This window comes from Ranitomeya imitator, chromosome 9, assembly GCF_032444005.1.
Source record: "Ranitomeya imitator isolate aRanImi1 chromosome 9, aRanImi1.pri, whole genome shotgun sequence".
In the NCBI taxonomy this organism is placed as follows: Eukaryota; Metazoa; Chordata; class Amphibia; order Anura; family Dendrobatidae; genus Ranitomeya; species Ranitomeya imitator.
This window is the reverse complement of record NC_091290.1, coordinates 22823891-22843972: the sequence shown is the minus strand read 5'-3', so window position 1 is coordinate 22843972 and position 20082 is coordinate 22823891. Positions and strand designations below refer to the sequence as shown.

General features: G+C 42.2%; 1 protein-coding gene across 4 annotated transcripts in view; it reads left to right on the top strand.

Annotated features, from left to right (window-relative positions):
* NELL1 (neural EGFL like 1) overlaps positions 1–20082 on the top strand; it is a 784159-nt gene that overhangs the window by 169074 nt on the left and 595003 nt on the right. The window lies entirely within an intron of this gene.

The following is a 20082-nucleotide window of genomic DNA, read 5'->3' as shown; positions in this document are numbered from 1 at the left end:
AATAACAGCGCAGCTATACACCTGCCACAATCCGTGCCTACATAGTACTGATATCGTCCAGATAATAGCACTGCACCAAACTCCACCATTCAGTGAAAAATGACACTACCATACATGTGCCGTGCAGGACTGACCATCACCATGCATTGCAGAAGAACAGCACCATATTATTATTATGTGTTTCTTCTATAGCGCCATCATATTCTGCCGCTCTTTACAGACATTATGAGCACTGTCCCCAATGGGACTCGATCTAGATTCCCTATCAGTATGTCTTCGGATTGTGGGGAGAAACCCATGCAAACAAGGGGAGAACATACAAACTCCTTATAGAGCAAAGTTAGCGCTAACCATCTGAGCCACCGTGCTTACCACTGAGCCACCGTGCTTCCCAAAGTACAGTGCTTACTAGTGAGCCACTGTGCTACCCAAAGTACTGCGCTTACCACTGAGCCACCCTGCTGCCCTACCTATATAGTGCCAACATAATGTTCCCATAGATCGCATAACGGCCCTATACAGATACCCATTTCTTGATGGTGGATATATCGCACCACCTTATAGCGCCCAAATTACCCTGACGCAAGTGGCGTGAGGTGGGTTTGGTAATGAACAGCAGGGTGTAAATGATGGGGCAGCTCAAAGACAATTGCCCATTTTAATCCAAACTATTGGCGGCCTCCATCCTTTAATCTTGATGAAAAGAAAAAGCTTATAATCCATAGTTTTCCTAAATTACTCCAAAACCTGGTTAACCAGACGAGGTGCGAGCCCATGGTGGCGCATTATGTGGTGCCTCATTACTATGTTATGTACTGTGGGGCCGGAGACATGGACTTAGGTCTGGTGCCCCCCAATCTTTGACGATCAGTCACTGTTCTTACTACAGAAGTGAAAATAAAATGAGGGTGAAATCCTGATCGGTTTATGGATCAATGAGAAGAAAGCAAACGTGGCGGGAATGCAGAATATTGGGGTGAGTGAGTATAGTGGAGGACAAAATGTGCAATTGGCCCCCAGAGCCTTGACTGTGCAGGCTTCTATACTATCCCTTCCTCATATGCATTAGCAGAACATTACCCAATCTTTGTGGCACTTTATTTAGGGAATTATAACTTTAAACGGGCTGTCCAGGACTAATCTATTGATGGCATATATCCTTATGAGGAGCTTGATGGGGGCCCATTACCTGGTACCATCCAGGGGTGCTGGGTGTTATGCCATAAGAGACCCCATAACACATATTATCACTGTGCAAAACTTTTTTTTTATGCCTGGAACGCTATTGACCCTTTTAAACTGTTCATCTTTTGGAATATAATTTGGAAAACCTAAATCTAACATAGCTGCTCTCTCTCTGTCGGGCATAGCGCTACTCTTATCCGCAGTTTGTATCTGGTATTACAACTTTGCCCCATAGAAGTGAATAGGGCCGAACCGTAATACCAGACACAGCCACCGTACAACAGTGGCGTTGTTTTGAGATGAAAGCAGCCCTGTATTTCTAATCAACATTAATGGATCCAAGTTGTGGATGACAAAAACTTTGGATTATCGCGAAGTCATGATAACATACATAATATTACCAAAATATTAGGATAATGTCAGCTCATGAGGAGAAGGGAATATATGATATGATTTTCCAGTTTCAGTCTTATGTTTTTCTGATAGTCTGAAACATCTTGTGTATCGGACTATGTGGATTATCAGTGATTCCAGACTGTTATATTGCAGAGTAAATGTATCTTTTGTCATTGGATTTGTTTGAGATCTTCATCGCCTAGTGGTCTAAACTGGTACTGCATGTGTCGGATTCCAATGTATTTTGAGATGGACTCGTTGCATTGTATTGTTCAGTTCCCGTGGAGCCACGATTGTATTCTTTTCTGATGATCTATCTGGGGCTGTCAAGTGCTGACTGACAGATGGCGCCCGGCAGGGAGTGCCTGAAATCTCACGCTGGGGAATCTGTGCGCACAAGGCGAGAACTGTGACAGACGTGATTAGAGTTTTATCACTTATGGCAGATCTGAAGCTTTATGGAGTAATAGTCATTATTATATCTATCTGTATACTGTATATAAAGTTGTGTATGTGTGTATGTAACAAGCCCCACCCACTCTGCATAGCTCTGCCCATTCTGCACAGCCTGCCCACTCTGCATAGTCACGCCCACTCCACACAACCCCACCCACTTCGCATAGCCACGCCCACTCCATAGTGACAGCGGAGTTATCGAAACATGGAGAAATATCATGAGAAGAGAAATAAAAATGCAACACGTCAGAGAAATGTGATGGCGCTTTCTAAAGCAAATGTGCTTAACCCCTTACCGACCGCCGATATGCCTTTTCACGGCAGCAATTAAGGCCGTGTGGGGAAAAAAGTGTATAGCGCCCCCCAGAGTCAGATTTTCTCCGGGGTCTCTGCTGCCGGGGGTAGCCGAGACCCCAGAGAACATGATTCGGGTCGGTTATGGCCAACCCCGGGATTGCGATTGCCGTTATTAACCATTTAATGGAGACCGCAAAAAAAAGTCCAATTTGCCATGTAATTTCTTTATCCTCTGATGTGATTGCATATCAGAGGAGAGAGAAAGAGGGTCCCTGATTCCCCCCCCCTTACCTGCTGGTGTGCCTGGGTCCCGCCTGCTTCCCCCCCAAACCCCCCCCCCCCCCCACGGCCACTGGCATCTTCTTCCAGTAAGAAAATGGCGGCTGCATGCGCAGTGTGCCTGCCGAGATCTGCCGGCCGGCACTCGGCAACAATAGGAGATTTTTTCCTATTGGTTCATTTTGATCACTGTGATGGGGTCTATCACAGTGATCAAAATTAAAAAAATATTAAATCAACCCACCTTTATCACCCACTTAAAAATAAGGAAATAAAAAATATATATTTATTTTCATTTTTCCATTAGGGTTAGAGTTGGGCTAAAGTTAGGGTTTGGATTACTTTTGCGGTTGGGATTAGGGGTGTGTCAGGGTTAGGCTTGTGGTTATGGTTATGGTTAGGGGTGTGTTGGGGTTAGGGTTGTGGTTAGGGCTGGGATTAGGGTTAGGGGTGTGTTGGGGTTAGGGGTGTGGTTAGGGTTATGGTTCGGATTAGAGTTAGGGGTGTGTTGGGGTTAGGGATAGAGTTATGAGGTTTCCACTGTTTAGGCACATTAGGGGCTCTCCAAACGCAACATGGCGGCCGATCTCAATTCTGCGTTGAAAAAGTCAAACGGTGCTCCTTCCCTTTCGAGCTCTGCCGTGCACCCAAACAGTGGTTTACCCCTACATGTGGGGTATCGGCATACTCAGGACAAATTGGACAACAACTTTTATGGTCCAATTTCTCCTGTGACCCTTGTGAAAATAAAAATTGGGGGCAAAAAGATTATTTTTATGGAAAAAAAAAAAGATTTTTTTATTTTCACGGCTCTGTGTCATAACCTTTAGTGAAACACTTGGGGGTTCAAAGTTCTCACTACACATGTATATAAGTTCCTTGGGGGTTCTAGTTTCCAAAATGGGGTCACTTGTGGGGGTTTCTACTGTTTAGGCACATCAGGGGCTCTGCAAACACAACATGATGCCTGCAGACCATTCCATCAGTCTGCATTCCAAAACTGCCCTCCTTCCCTTCTGAGGTCTGCCATGCGCCCAAACAGTGGTTCCCCCCACATATGAGGTATCAGCGTACTCGTGAAAATTTGCACAACAACTTTGGGTGTCTAATTTCTTCTGTTACCCTTGGGAAAATAAAAAATTGCGGGAAATTTTTTTTTTCTATTTTCATGGCTCTACATTTATAAACTTTAGTGAAACATTTGGGGGTTCTAAGTGCTCACCAGACATCTAGATAAGTTCCTTGGATGGTCTAGTTTCCAAAATGGGGTCACTTGTGACGGTTTCCACTGTTTAAGGCACATCAAGGGCTCTCCAAACGTGACATGGCGTCCGATCTCAATTCCAGCCAATTCTGCATTGAAAGTCAAACAGCGCTCCTTCCCTTCCGAGCTCTGCCATGCGCCCAAACAGTGGTTTTTCCCCACATATTGGGTATCTGCGTATTCAGGAGAAATTGCACAACAAATTTTGTGGTTCATTTTCTGTTTTTACTTTTGGGAAAATAAAAAAAATCCTGGTTCTGAAATTAAATGTTTGTGAAAAAAGTTAAATGTTAATTTTTTCCTTCCACATTGCTTTCAGATTCTTTAAAGGGAACCTGTCACCCCGAAAATCGCGGGTGAGGTAAGCCCACCAGCATCAGGGGCTTATCTACAGCATTCTGTAATGCTGTAGATAAGCCCCCGATGTTACCTGAAAGAGGAGAAAAAGACGTTATATTATACACACCCAGGGGCGGTCCCGCTGCTGGTCAGGTCAAATGGGCGTCTCCGGTCCACTGCGGCGCCTCCCATCTTCATTACAAGACGTCCTCTTCTGATCTTCAGCCACGGCTCCGGCGCAGGCGTACTTTGCTCTGCCCTGTTGAGGGCAGACAAAGTACTGCAGTGCGCAGACGCCGGGCCTCTGAACTTTCCGGCGCCTGCGCACTGCAGTACTATCCTCTGCCCTCAACAGGGCAGAGCAAAGTACGCCTGCGCCGGAGCCGTGGCTGAAGATCAGAAGAGGATGTCTTGTAATGAAGATGGGAGGCGCCGCAGCGGACCGGAGACGCCCATTTGACCTGACCAGCAGCGGGACCGCCCCTCGGTGAGTATAATATAACGTCTTTTTCTCCTCTTTCAGGATACATCGGGGGCTTATCTACAGCATTACAGAATGCTGTAGATAAGCCCCTGATGCCGGTGGGCTTACCTCGCCCGCGAATTTCGGGGTGACAGGTTCCCTTTAAGTTCTTGAATGTGGTTTTGAGCACCTTGAGGGGTGCAGTTTTTAGAATGGTGTCACTTTTGGGTATTTTCTGTCATGTACACCCCTCAAAGTGACTTCAAATGTGATGTGGTCCCTAAACAAAATTGTGTTGTAAAAATGATAAATCGCTGGTCAACTTTTAAACCTTATAACTTCCTAACAAAAAAAATTTTGTTTTACAAAATTGTGCTGATGTAAAGTAGACATGTGGGAAATGTTGTTTATTAATATTTTTTTCTGACATCTCTCCGATTTAAGGGCATAAAAATTCAATGTTTGAAAATTGAATTTTTTTTGCCATATATCCTTTATTTAGTAAATAAACGCAAGTCCTATTGAAGAAATTTTACCACTAAAATGAACTACAATATGTCAGGAAAAGACATTCTCAGAATCCGTGGGGATCCGTTAAAGCGTTCCAGAGTTATAACTTCATATAATGACAGTGGTCAGAATTGTCAAAATTGGCTTGGTCATTAAGCTGCAAATTGGGTGTCACTAAGGGGTTAATAATAATGGTGACATTTATACATTCGTGATGCTGAAAGCTGACTAACATCATCTATATAATGTGAGGAGAATGGCTCCTTAGCTACAGGGGAACTACAAGCCCCAGCAGTCACTCATATTATGCGCTCCACCCTCCTCTCATGTAAGAGAGCTCTCCTCATCAACAAGCTCTATTTCATGCCTAGAATTGATCCTGCAATGATTTCTGGGATTTGTAGTGTAACTGCCCCCGTCTAGCGTTTGTTACTGCATTCTCTGGACAACAGTTCCCAGAAACCATTTGTGGCGCATGGATTTCTGGGAACTGTAGTTCACGTCTGCTGTTCTCTAATGCGCAGGAAGGATTATTAAACTACGACTCCCAGCAATCATTGCGAAAACTGCCGGCTCTCCTCAGATTCTGTCCTATTTCTAGGCGGGAAATGCTCCTGAGGTGAATGATGACACAGGTAGTTCTCTCCTTGTGGTGAACGATGCTGATATTAATGGTTTCTGAGGTAAATGTCACCGTTATTGGTCTATTCGTGTAATCTGCCCTGAAATGTGAAAAAACAACTGATATCATATGTTAATGTTCTACCTGTGCTGTGAAGTGTCTGTTTCCCTGTCTGGTGGGCGGCTGAGTGACATCTTGTGTTAAAAGCCCCCCATAAATGCATCCCACAGCCCCAAATGCTGGAGCGCCCCCATTAACCCCTTCCCAATGCAGCCATTTTTATTTTTTGTTCATTATACCATTAAAATCCGAAAAAACAAAATTGCAGTGCAATGAAATGATTAAAAAAAAACAATTTTGCGTTTTTTCCCCCCTATTTATGACGTTCGTCCTGTGGTAAAAATGACCTGGTGACACGATTCTCTGGGTGGGTACATTATGGCCATACCAAGTTGTTTTTTTTTTTTTTTTTTGTGGTAAAAATAAAGTTGCCATTTTCTGAGACCTGAATCTATCTATCTATCTATCTATCTATCTATCTATCTATCTATCTATCTATCTATCTATCTATCTATCTATCTATCTCTATTATATACAGCTCTGGCAAAAATTAAGAGACCACTGCAAAATGTTCAGTTTGTCTGATTTTTCTCTTCACAGGTATAATTTTTTGAGTAAAATGTAATTTTTTTTTATTCTATAAACTACTGACATGTCTCTGAAGTTCCAAGCATGTATTTTTTTCTGAAAAGGAGAAATGGTCAAAATTTCCACCAGTCTTTCACCCTGGTTTTGGCGCAAAAATGTAAGCAGTTCTTCTTTGTTTGATGGCTTGTGACTTCCATCATCCTCTTGCTTACATTCCAGATGTTTTCAATGGGGTTCAGGTCTGGAGATTGGGCTGCCCATGGCAGGGATTTTGATGTGGTGGTCTTTTTTAATTTTTGCCAGAGCTGTATATAAAGCGGTGTGTGTATGTAGTATCCAGCCACGTCCAATTCACATAGCCACGCTCACTCCAAAAGCAAAGCCCCGTCCACACGGCCCACGTTGTTGGCGCACATGGGCAGAGACACATTCACCTCGAAAGCCACCTTGGAAAACTTACTGGCTGTGACGTCCCAGCCGCTGCGAGCTACAATCGGGGACGCCGCCTTCAGAGTATCAGTGTGCGGCAGGCACAGGACGCATCTAGCTCCGTCGTGTCTATAATGGAGTTTCTCCTGCGAGGCAACACGTCAAGGGAAAGTTGCTGTGCACGAGTAAGGGGAAAATGAGAAGAGTGAGGGGAAAATGAAAAGAGTGATGCGCCCTCTACTGGATGAACTCATATGAACTCGAGCCTGGGAACTTTTCAGAATATTTTCCCACGCTCGAATTCATATGAGTTCATCCAGCAGAGGGCGCATCACCGCGACTCGAGGTAACTACAGTACATTCCCCTGCATTCCATTCATTCACCAAGTTTTACAGACAGGAGCATAGCTGCATTAGCAGAGCTCCTGGGTGTAAAATGATTTAACCCCTTCAGATGGATTTACAGCGTTGGACAAGACTGAACGACGGAAGGTATGGAATATTGTTGTTTGTTTTTTTTTTTTTTACTTTTTTTCAGGTGACAAGGGTCTTCAGGTGGATTAAGAGTATAATAAAATATTAAAACACCATGTGTCTTTATTTCATGAAAATACTTTTTAATAATGTGTGTGTGTTTTAAACCATTTCGTACTATTGGATTAGTAACGGATAGGTGTCATAATTGACGCCTCTCCATTATTAACCTGGCTTAATGTCACCTTACAATAGCAAGGTGGCATTAACCCTTCATTACCCCATATCCCACAGCTACACAGGAGTGGGGAGAGGCCAAGTGCCAGAATAGGCGCATCTTACAGATGTGCCTTTTCTGAGGTGGCTGTTGGCAGATGTTTTTAGGGGGGGGGGGGGGGAGGGAAAGGGGGGCAATAACCATGGTCCCTCTCTAGGTTATTAATATCTGCCCTCAGTCACTGGCTTTCCCACTCTGGCGGAGAAAATTGCGCGGGAGCCCACGCCAATTTTTTCCGGGATTCAACCCTTTAATAGCTAGAGACCCCAAATTTTACACAGAGACACTTGTTACATTAGTAAAGAGGAATATGTAATACAAGAAGGGATATGAGATGGTTTACTGTATGTAACCATGTCTCATATCCTGTCGGGTTTGTGAAGGAGATAGGAAAAGCCGGCAATTGAATTACCGGCTTTTCTGCCATATAGCGCTGAATTAAATATAATATATAAATATATATATAGATAGAGAGATATAGATATATACTGTATATATGTTTTTAATAATATTTGAGCCGATGGATCCATGATATGTCCATTGTGCAAGCCTGCGAGAAAAAAATCGCCATACGGATGCCATACAGATGACACACGGATGAATTTGTGCGTAAAAATCGCATCCTCGCATTGAATACGGAACAGTGTTTTGGGACAATTACTGGGTATTATGGCCGTAAAAAACGGACCGTATTTTCATACGCTGAGTGTGACGCCGGCCTCATATAGAGGATGTCTTCTGTTCTTAGGCTCTTGTGGATTATGCGGCCTCTTAGTCTTCTGCTGAATAGCAGCTTCTTCCCTGGGGCGACTTTGCACCTTGCTCTCCTCTCTGCCTGAAGGAAACCACTTTACAACATCTAATTGCTTCTTGGATAATTTAGTGTGTGTCTGATGAGCTTTGATGGGGATTTTGTAACAAAACCCCTGTACATGCCAGTATTAACATTTGCTAACGCCTCACAAATTACCCGTGCATATGTTCCATTTTACATTCACGTCTTGTAAATGACTCCCATCTCACAGCGGAGAGAAACTTTCCTGCAAAAAAAAAAGAAGAAAAGCTCAATTTGGTGAAAAAAAAAAAAGGAAAAAAAAAACAGCGATGGGGGAGGGGGGCGATCGCTGCTGTTCTGTGGATTTGGCCAGAACATCTGATATTGGCAAATGAAGATCAATGCCCGTCCTAATGGCTACAATATAGAAATTGGTCCCATTCATCAAGGTGAGAAAGTCTTGTAAGGGGCATCTGGTGTTAGCGGCACGGGAGCTTGGTAGACATTCATCACCCGGTTTATTAAATGATTGCCGCCAGCTGCTGTCGAATTAACTCTGACCTAATGACTTAACTCCTAGTTTGCTGCACAGAAGCTGGAGACATCAATGATTTCCTTTAAGCTATGTGTAAGTGTTGTACAGTTCTGCATTGTCTGAACTCTGCTTTGCTACAACTATTCTATAGTGTCTTGCTGGGAAACTCCGCCACTACCATCCTTTTGCAAGGAATCGGCGCCACTCTTGTCAACGGGCTGTGTCTGGTATTGCAGCTTTAAGGTGATGAGGACTTGAACTCTAGCACCACCTTTTGGATGTAGTGATGCTAAAAGTCAACATTGACATTTTAACAAACCTTGCACACATGACTTAGGATAAGAAGCCAAACCAAAAACTCCATTTGTAGACACGTGTTTCTGGGTTTTATGCCTCTCATTAGTGGCAAACAAGAGATCTGATTTGGCTGGATGAGAGACCTCTGGGCTATAAGGGAGAATGTGCACAGTCCGGACAGTGATGACAACGCTCCTCCAATTTAGGTGATGGCATCACTGGTGAGTTCTCCTCCATCGTTGGATACGTTGTTACTTCTCCCTCTTGCTGGGATTGTTACATGTCCTATATACATTACCAGTAAACATACTGGCGTGGGCCGCTCCTGAATTATTCTCAGCAAATTGCATTGGAGCTGTCTGTAATATTTAACGTTAATGTGCCAGGAGACGGCTTTGGAGACAAGTTGTAATAACAAGGGAGCAGCTGTTTGCTTCGGGAACGACAGACGTGCCTCCCGATCAATTGCGCAGTTTCACCAAGCAAGGCCGACGCGTTCACACCTGTGTGTTTTATAAATGGACGACATTGGAAAGAGGCAAAGCCTGGCACATTTACATAAGGGAGCGAGAACAACTGGGGCAGCGTATCCGTGTCCTATATTATCGAGGCTCCCACGGCATTTATAGCTTCAGGTTATTTTAAGATTTCCTTTTGTTTTATCTGTTCTGTTATTAACAGTATTATTCTTCCTATGACCTGTTTATCTCTATTTTTATATCAATAATCTTTCTTCTTTCTCTCCTTCTTATCCACTTTTTTCTTTTTCTCTCTTTCACACTCTCTATTTTACCTGATCACTTTGCATCCTGTTTATCTCTGTATTTTTTATATCTATCAATTTCATTTCATTTTTTCTCTTTAGTTTTTTCTTCATTTTCTCCCTCTCTTCCACTTTTTTTTTCTTGTTTTTATTTCTCTTCCTGTCTTTCTCTTCTGTCTTTCACACTTTTCCATGCTCTTTGTATCCTTTTTATCTCTCTATTTTTATGTCTAGAAATCTTTTTTTTCTTACTCTCCATCTTTGTCTTTTGTTTTTTTCCGTTCTTTCTGTCCCTCTTTTTGACTTTTTTTAACTTTTCTCTTTCTCTTCTTTCTTTGTCTTTTCTTTCTCGCACTGTTTTGCAATTTCTCTGTTTCTTTCTCCTTATATCTATCAATCTCTTTTTTGCTTTCTTTCTTTTGTTCTTTTTTTTCTGTTCCACTTTTTTTTTTTACTTTTTCCTTTCTCTATGGTTTTCTTTCTTTGTCTTTTCTGTCTTTCAAGCACTTTCAAATTTCTTTCTTTCTTTTTTTTAGATCTATAAATCTCATCTTTTTCATTTTATCTCCATCTTTCTCATTCTTTATTTTTTTGCCCTTTCTTTCACTGTTTTTTTCACATACTTATCCGCATGCTCTCTTTGTATCCTGTCTTTCTCTTTCTACCTATTAATTGTATTTTGCATTGATCTCTGATTCAGCCTCTAATCTACCTAACATATCAGCTCTACCTGACTATCCTGCATGCGTCATAAACGTCCAGAGCCCATGTGCAGATATGTGGTCAGGATTCAGATTGTTATTGAGCCTGTATATCACTCTAATGCTTGAGGATAGATTGAGTGCCTTTGCCACTTGGTTTCAGTGGTCAGTAGGGGTCTTGGAACCTGGACCACCACCAATCAACGGTACTCATAGAAAACCTCTGAGTCTTGTAGTCATGATTTGTATAGCATGAATCCCCAAATACAGGCGCCATCATTACAGACCTTGGTTTTACTGAGAAACGCACCAGTATTTCTGAAATCCCATACTCTGATCGAGGAGCCTGGAACGATGTGTCTTAAAGGACTAGTCACTGGTGACGTCACGACCCTGGTGTGATTGGTTGCCTGGTTTTCCCCTATATACAGATAAGAAAAGACCTTGGTAAGAAGTCTGCAAGGTCCAACCCCAGCGATTAGTCCTCTAAGACGCACCGTTCCATGATCCTGTTCAGACCATGTATTATCTGAAATGACTTGAAGTAAGTGTTGGATGTTTGGAATGATGAAGACCGGATGCATCAGTATAGGTTGTGGTAGTGTCAATTACCTGATCAGCTGCCCTTTAACCCTTCATAACCGCTGCATGCCATCCTAAATACAGTAAATACAGGCCAATTTGGGGCTTAAATCTCTAAAATAAAAAACAAAAACTGTAGAATGTTAAGGCCTCTATTGTTTTTGTGGGGGGTGGGGGAGGGGAATCTGAGCGACGATTAATGTGATGATTACCAAAGCCCCACAAAAAGGTGTCGCCTGTCTATCCTGTGTGCCCAGTATCTCTGCGCCTGCGCTCTGCTCACTATAGCAAGGTGACGAGACGCCATGTTGATGAGCTGCATTGGTTATTGCCTTTATCAATATTCTGTAGTCCTCGCTCGCTGTAATCCTCCTCCAGGTTGAGCATATTTGTTGTAGATGTGCTATATTGGACGCATGATGGTTTTGTTTCTTCCATTCTGGTGAAGGGCTCTTTGTGGTATCAGGGGCTGCCTGCCGCTGGGAACTGGAAATATTAATTCGTGCCAAGACTTACCGCTTGATAATTTCCTTGTTTTTGAGCTGTAGATCTGAACCTCCGAGGATTAAAATTTCAGTATCGGCATCAAACGCAATCTCATCCTGTAGGTTCCCCTTTATGACTAGGATCTGGATCCTGAGAGGAACAGCTGTTTCTTAATCTTCATCTTAATAAATATATTTATAACAAGATTACACATGGTGCGGCAGATAGGGCTGTTTCTTAAAGTAACACACACAACAGATGTAGTCATTAAATTGCATTAATAGGGAAATCCAGGGGTTGAGGGAAGAAAGATTCAAAGGTGGAAGATCTTCATCCTCTTGTACTCGCCGCATGGATGTTCACAGCAGCTATATATACTGTGAGACCAGAGAGGGCAATGATTAGCTGTAGGACCAGGTAGCAATGTATCATGTTCACCTACCAGCTTTGGCTGCAGTATCACATGGTGCGGCTTTATAGTATTTATCATCCATTTCTGGGATTTGGTCAACAGACCAGAAAATCATTACGGACATTAAAGCAATAAATGATAAAAAGAAAAAAAATCTACCGTATTTGATTTTGCCATTTTGACACATGTGATGGCGTTGGGCTTCACGAATTGTGCAGAGCTAGGTTTGTCGGATATTAGTTGTGGCCAAAAGTTTTGAGACGGACTCAAATTGTGTTTTTCACATTCAGTGTTTTTTTTTAGAACTTTTAGATGATTACAGTGATCAGCATTTCTTAATTATTTATACTTTTAATGATCAATATATCAAGTTTATCTAAAGACTCAATAACTACAGCGTAAATCCTTACTTTTCGAGACTTCTGCCCTTTGCCCTAGCAGCCGTATATCATCTTCTGGGCCAACTCCTGACTAATGACCGATTGTTCTTTCCTAACCAGTTCTTGGAGAGTTGGAGTTTATTATAATTTCTGTGTTTTTGTTTACTTTTTAAGGATTGGCCACAGGTTCTGAAACGGATTGGGATCTGGGGAGTTTCCTGGCCATGGATCTAACATTTTAATGTTTTGTTCCCTGGGCCACTTAGTCATTACTTTTGCCTTGTGACATGGTCTCCATCATGCTGGGAAAAAGAATTGTTCTTCATGCATTGCTCCTAGATGGACAGAAGTTGTTCTTGGAGGATGTTTAGATCCCATTCTTTACACATATCCTTGTTCTTAGGTAAAATTCTCCATGGATGAAAAGCCCCCCCCACATGAATGGTCTCAGGAAGCTTTAATGTTGGCAGACACAGGACTCGTCATAGTGCTCACCTTTTCTTCTCCAGATAACCATTCTTTAAGATGTTCCAAACAGTCTGCAGGCAGCTTCATCAGATAGATTTACTATGTCCCAGTCCTCTACGGTCCAATCCCTGTACTACCTGCATCATATCCATTTATCTTTGATGTTCTTCTTGGAGACAAGTAGCTTCTTTTGCAGTCCTTCTTGATGCCAGTATAGCCTCCAAAAACCTATGCCTCCTGCTGGTTACAAATGCATTGATGCCTGCCTGATGCCATTCCTGAGCAAGCTGTACACTGGTGTTGAAGTGATCCTGTAGCTGAATCCTCCTACACTTACTTGAGTGCCCTGAAGCCACCTTCTTCACAACAATTGAACCTCTGTATTTTGAAGCTGTTGATCTGACAAATGGTTGATTTAGGAGCAATCTTACACGCAGCAATGTCCTTGCCTGTAAATCTCTTTTGATGCAAAGTAATAACGACTGCACATGTTTCTCGTAGGTTGACAGAAAAAGACAATGATTTTAAAGACCAGCCCCCTCATAAAACAGCCAGGCAGCTCTTATTGCTCGATGGATATCAGCTAGCTTGTCCTCGTTAACACTTTTCTTCTGAGCTAACGACAAAAATCACTGATATGAAATAAGAAGGCAACTTTGTGGCAGGGCTGAAAATAATTGGAAAAGAGGTGTTTAGGATTACATTGTTTTTCAAGGCAAGGAATGACTGCAATTCATCTGGTCAGTCTCCATAACAATGTACAAGTAATGCAGATTTCTACTATAAAAACTGAAGTGGCAAACTTTGTCAAAGCCAAAATGTGTCAGTTTCCTAACTTTTGGCAACAACTGTACAGAGCTCCGTTTGGTCATTGGGCACAAGTCCTGCTGATACTATAAGGTGATATCACGCAGTTTGCATGTGAAGGCGCGATCATTTTTTATCATCTTGATGCTTAAACAATGCAGGCGTTAAATAACACTTTCAGCTCTGCTACATCTGAACACATTCTTTATAGAAGTCTAAACATTTCTTATTTTACTTGCATTTGTTTGCCGCTCTTTAGCAATATCCCAATAATTGTGCCTGGAGAGCGTTACAGAGTGAACGCTGAGGTCTCTGTACACCGCCTGAGTGATTTGGTTGCCGCTGATCGTCCTTGGTGAAAAACATGAGAAATGTCGCCACTGATTGCGAGAATGTAAAAGATGAGGCTTAATAAATACAGGGTGACAGCGGCCGGATCATTGTGCAGGATTACAGCCGCAGACGGGATAATAACATCACTTTCTGGTTGAAGTAAATTCCCCGACGTCTTCATGGCACCTGCTAAAACTCATTTATTTTGATCGTTTGCACCAACTTGTCGTCTCCTCCTCATGTGTTGGCTCAGCAGGAACAGACCCCTCCAACTGCAGCAGTGGGAGCCATAGTCTGGCAGGCTGTTTAAAGGTCATGTGCAGTGTTCACACTGGGCGATTACTACACCATGCAGTTGACAGTGAGAGACGTAGCGCCTACCAGATCTTGTATAACGCGGCTCAATTCCAAATATTGTCCCAGCATCATCTTTTTTTTTTTTTCTTCTTGGGGCGTATTTGGTTTCACTGTAGATTTACGGTAAATAAATTTTTCATCTGTAATGAAGAATTGTTTTTTTTTTTTTAAATAATTTCAACTACACCCCCAAATGCATAATGTGAATACATAATAAGAATAGTGATCCCAAAAATCAAAACTTGAACTTGGGCTCCGCATCTGCAGTGATTCTATGTGACTGGAGATGTCACAAGTATGTTACAGACTCCTGGGAGATCTGTAGGTGGAAGATCACTACGTATTGTGAATCGCAGGTCTTCCATTTAGCCTGTGTGTTTGTGTCCCATATTAAATGGATTAGGCTTCTTTTGCTGAAGAGGTTAACAACCTTATTTATGCTGGTCAGAAACATGCAGCTCCATTTCAGCTGCTTCTGACCTGGTCATTTCCTCTCCCTATAAAATCTTGTCAGACCTTCTCTTCCATGCCATTGAAAGCTTTGCTTCCTAGCTCCTTGGAGACGCTGTGCTGAATTGTTACTACTGGAGACTGTTGTGTGCTGCTTTGGGGTGTATGCTTTCCTCATTGTCATATTCCCATTTTGTTGGTACATTCCTATCCTTCTCTATATACCTCTCTTCTTTTGGTGATTATTTGTTGCTTTCTGTTATCCCTGTCTTACATGTTCATACACTAACATTTCTGTCCCAGGGCCTACTTGGGGGAGAGGACAGCTTAGGGAATAACAGGAGAACAGTAAGGCTGGTGGCCCAAACCTCCTCACCTTTAGAGGTACTTTTGGGAGCAGGGATAGTTAAAGCCCCAGTCCTAGGAATGGTTCAGGGCCCCTTTTTCTATCACAAACCGTTTCAGCATGACAGAAGACTTACGAATTTCTCACGTCACGCGCTGCATGTTTTGAGGATTCTTTTTTTACGGCATCTGGGGTAGTCTGTCATGTGATGCAATGTATGGAATTTGCATACTTCTGGCTACCTTCTGACTAGATGTGTTCAACCTCACTCAATACACTAGCATTTAAGTGAGGCAGCGCACGTCATGTCTGCATGTGACCACATGTATGCAAATTGCATTCTTGCAGTCACATGACCAATGCTCCCGGCATCGGCGAATCCTCACAGCGTGCGATGTGAGGATTCACAAGTCAGTAGTTAAAAAGATGGACTGCAGACATGGACTGCAGACATGTAGCCTAAGGCCAGACAACCCCTTTAAATAGAAGCACTCATTCATATTTAAAGGGAACCTGTCGGCAGGTTTTTACATATGGAAATGGTTGTACGGCTATGCAGATACTTGTCCCCCATAGAAAATAATATATTTTTTGGTAGACCTCCAATGTTCCAGTCAAGAGAAATCTAGTATAGAAGCCGCCATATGTAAATCTGTCTGGAAACAATCTTGCACGCTCTACTTTCTGCCTGATTTGTAGCTGTACCTCTGAATCAGTACAGAACAAATAATGTAACGTACATACACAGGTAATCCAGAGCTGCACTCCCTGCTTGCAGTGCATTTTGTAGGTGATTGTGTCAAAATGTGGCTGCCACTTGGGGGAGCTCAGGAGTTTACTGCATACTGAATATACATTGAAGTCAATGTTAAATCAGTATGCAGTGAGCTCCCTCTAGTGGTGACTACAGGCAGGCTATATCTCACCAAGTGGAATGAGTGCTGATCTTCAAAGAAAATTTTCACTTTCAGGACTTTTTAAAGGTCATATTACCTTTCAATGCTCTTAGTAAAAAGACCATGGATCAGACAACTTGAAGTAATGGTGGCTGTCACAATGAGTAAAGATTTTTTCTTTTGTGTGGCCGCTCTTGGGATCAGAGTCTGAAACTTCTGCTCGGGGATACTGAGGGTATCGGAATGAAGAAGTGGCAGAGATTCATTACATGAGGAGTCTGGATGGGTTTAGCTTGTAATTATCCTACATCTGCGCCATTAGGAGTTGGTAAATAAGCCTGACTGTGGCCGTGTGAGTCTGTGGCAGGGCTTTTTGTCATCCGTTGGCTTTGGGTTCCTCTCTGAATTATTCCCGAGCTTTCTACTGTTGCAGCGTGTCACATCCGCATAGCGGAAACGTGCTTCAGTGGTAAAGCTGTAAATGTCACAGGTCGAGCGGCGGCATCTGAGTATAGCGTTCAGCCGAGAGGTTGATGGATGCTGCAGATATTTGTGCCTACATGCCTGGGGGAAATCACTTCTGAATTATCGGCCACTGCCAACTAACAAAGGCTCTCCATAGATCTCTGTGTCCCTGGCTGAAAGGCTTAAAATAAAAGGTGTTCTGAACGAAACACTGAAAATATTTTAATTTGGCGTTGTATGTGGATAACGCGGTGGCGCTGTCTGCAGCAACGTAAATGTGAGGAGGACAACAAGCAACAGATGCAGGGATACATCCGTCACAGCTGCAGGAGGCTAACCTGCATTTATAAGTAAAGGTTGTATATACTTCTCCAACCAAATTTTCCTTTATTTCTTAAATATATATGTAAAAAAAAAAGTTTCTTTAAAAATCTGTTTTGTTTGCAGCTCCTATCCCAAGCAGTGCATCTCCATGGTTACAGACTATCTGCTGACTCTGTGTAGCCTGATCCTGCAGTCCCATGTTCCGTACTTCAGTCCTCTCCATTTTCTATGATCTGTAGTTTATTGGAAGGGCAGAGAGAATAATATAACCCGCGACTGAAAGGTCAGACTACACTGGGATTGTTTGTTGTCTGTTACCATGCAGACACATGGGCTGAATGATACATTGTAGCAAACTAGACAGTAAGGAGATTTGTTCTTCTTCTGATGTTACTTATCTCACAGCATTGTCTGTTTCTAATGGATGCTATTGTATCAAGTCATCAGCTATGAAGTATTAAGTTTGTAGAGTTGTTTTTTTTGAGCCTCTGGGTGTTTCCATTCACTGATGGCAAACATACTTGTAAACCTTGATACACAGTCAGTCTGAAAGCTGAAGAATTTTTCATTTATGAAACAATGAAGCTTTACATACAGAAGACCCTTTTTAACCATAATGTCCAATATTCCCATTTATGTCAAGGACTGACCTGAGCATAGAAATGGTGCTGATTATTTATAAAAGGGCGATTTGTCGGTTTTTGTGCATTTCAAGCAGTTGGAGCCGAGGCCTAAAATATCCTACGGTTTGAAACGTAAATGTTGGGAGATTGTTACCTTCACACAAGAACTCTCGGCGTTAACGTGAAATTTTCCCATAGGCTCTCACTAAAGCAAAAGACCGACCTTTAGGACTTCATCAGGTCTGTAGAAGTTTGTTAGACCGATGTCTGCTGTATGGAATGTAGGGTTGGTAAAATGGTGACCATGAAGTCCAACCTCCAAGATTTCTCCGGAAACAGCCAATTGTACAGGAATGTTCATTTTTGGTCAAAAGTTTCCAAAAACCGCTGCTATTTTCGCACTACAAATTGCTTCTTCAGAGAGGAAGAGGACTAGAACTCTAACGTCACCTATTGGAAGCAGCAATCCTACAAGTCAATATCAACCCTTTAACCCTCCGTCACATACAACTGATCTGACAGGCGCTTCTCTTTTACTTTAATTTCTCCTTCCTCACCAGATTGTGAGGAAACCCCCTCCCTCCAGGTAGTCTCCTGTCTCTTGAAGGTCTGTGAAACCTGATATCACAGTTGGATTTCAGAGCTTCAGGGGAGAGGATATAGCTGCACAGATCTCTCAGGCTCATTGTATGTGAATACGTCACATTCAGTAAGGTTGGTATTTTATGTTTTTATTCATCACAATAGTTTATTTAGCTTGTTTTATGAATGTATAGCACAAAATGTGAGGATATTTTATAGAAATAAGGGAGATTTTATAAGAGAAAGTGTGCTGCTCAGGCATATACAGTAGTCCCCTAACATATTCCTTCTCTTGCTTCAGATTATCTGCTGAAATGGAGAGGATAATGTACAATTTATCCAAACAACTTGATGTTGAGGAAGTAACAAACATGCTGTTAGATGATAGAGACCTCACACTGAATGAGGATTTAGGAGAGGAAAGTGAGATTGATTCTCATGATGAGGTGGAAGAATGTGTCCTGGATTCTGAAACAGAGCAAGATGGTGACAGTGGTGAGGATGAAGAAGTTGGATCATATTATATTGGAAAAGATAAAAATACTAAATGGAACAAGAAGCCATTCCAGAAAAAACGTAGGGAACCTTTAAACATTATTACTCACCTTCCTGCAGTAATAGGAACTGCACGTAATGCAAAAACTGCAGTTGAATGCTGGAACAGTATATTTACAGATGACATTCTGGACTCTATTGTCACATATTCCAACCAATATATAGACATTATAAAGGACAAGTACATCTGCAACAGAACCATCAAGCCCACAGATGAAATAGAACTGCGTGCTTTTTTTGGATTACTGTACCTTGCAGGAGCTTATAGGGCAAATAGACAAAGTTTGGAGGAACTTTGGGGTAAAGATGGGGATGGAGTTGAAAAATTTAGCCTTGTTATGTCCATAAACAGATTCAAGATTCTAATTCGTTGCCTTCGGTTTGACAACAGAACTACCAGAACCGAACGCAAAACACATGACCGACTTGCTCCAATTCGTGATATATTTCAAAGATTTGTTGTAAACTGTAAACAAAGTTATTACCCTGGAGAGAATCTCACTATTGACGAAATGCTCCTTGGTTTTCGTGGTAGATGTGCCTTTCGTCAATATATTCCATCAAAGCCAAACAAATATGGAATAAAAATGTATGCCCTTGTTGATGCCAGTAAGACCTACACTTACAACCTGGAAGTTTATGCAGGAAAACAACCAGAAGGTCCTTACTGTGTGAGCAACAAACCCATTGATGTTGTAAAAAGACTGGCTGAACCCTTATTTGGATCGGGTCGCAATATTACAGCTGACAATTGGTTTACAAGTTGTGATCTGATTGATTATCTGAAAATTCAGAAGCTGTCATATGTGGGAACTGTAAGAAAAAACAAAAGGGAATTGCCGCCACAGTTTGTAAGTGTGAAAGAGAGACAACAGTACAGCAGTATGTTTGCATTCCATAATGGAAAGGCTTTAGTTTCCTATGTACCACATGCCAAAAAAATCTGACAGGCACATTGTATGTGAACACGATAGTCCGAATATTGTATGTGACGGAGGGTTAACGATCCTTGGCACATGACTTATAGCATAAAAGTCAAACCAGAATCTTAATTTATAGACACATGTTTCGGGGTGTTGCCCCTCCTCAGTGCAAAGTATGAGATCTGATTTGGCTAGGTGAGGGGCCTAAGACTGGAATCTAATGGGTAATGTTTCCAATTGTGGAGAATGACATGCCAGACGTGGCATGTCAGTGTGAGGAGACTTATATGTCATGCATGCTCCTTGGGAAATTAAACATGCAAATTGCCTATTTCCCTGATGAGTATGCATGGCATATAAGTCTCCTCACTCTGACATGTAAT